The sequence below is a fragment of the Helobdella robusta genome, assembly GCF_000326865.2.
Source record: "Helobdella robusta unplaced genomic scaffold HELROscaffold_70, whole genome shotgun sequence".
NCBI classification, from domain to species: domain Eukaryota; kingdom Metazoa; phylum Annelida; class Clitellata; order Rhynchobdellida; family Glossiphoniidae; genus Helobdella; species Helobdella robusta.
The window spans coordinates 493509-494590 of record NW_008705399.1 but is presented as its reverse complement, the minus strand read 5'-3'; positions in this window follow the sequence as shown (position 1 = coordinate 494590).

Genomic DNA, 1082 nt, shown 5'->3' with positions numbered 1-1082 from the left:
TCACACCACCACCACCACTACTACTACTACTACTACTACTACTACTACTACTACAAACTTCTGCCTAATCTTACTACAACTGCCACTAATACTAACTAATGTAACAAATTATACTATGATAATAAAATATCGCATACGTTAACACGTCAATAAATGTAATAATAATAATAATAATGATAATGAAGATAATAATATTAATAATAATAATAATCATTATTATTATTATGACAAATAATAATAATAATAATGATTATTATTATGACAAATAATATTAATAATGACAAATAATAATAATAATAATAGTAAAAAACATTGACGCTCGTATAATGCATGGCCGATGAAGTATTAATAATGATGGTTATAATAATAATAATAATATTAATAATAATAATAAAAACATTAATAATAATAATAATAATAATCAGCTCGTAACCACAAAGGGAGGAAATAAAAAAAAATTGCGGCGCAATAGAATAACAATAATAATAACAAAAATAACAATAATAACAACAACAATGCTAAACAATAATAATAGTAATAGTAATAATAAGAACAACAACACAAACACACTTTACGATGACAGCAGATGCTTATTGTTGGTATGGTAGTAATTAGTTTGTTTACAACTGCCCACATAAACAACAATAGCTACTGCAACAACAACAACAACAATAATAATAACAGTAACAACAATAACAACAATGATAATAATAAGAAGAATAGTAATAGTAGCAATGATCAGTAACGGTATCTACAATAGGATTTTTTTTTAAATACAAACAAATGTACTAATGTAAATCATTGTATTTGTAGTTTGCTTGTTGCATGTATGTATGTATGTTTGTATATATGTATGTATTATTATGTATTATGCATGTATGTATGTATGTATGTATGTATGTATGTATGTATGTATGTATGTATGTATGTATGTATGTATGTATGTATGTATGTATGTATGTATGTATGTATGTATGTATGTATGTATGTATGTATGTATGTATGTATGTATGTATGTATGTATGTATGTATGTATGTATGTATGTATGTATGTATGTATGTATGTATGTATGTATGTATGT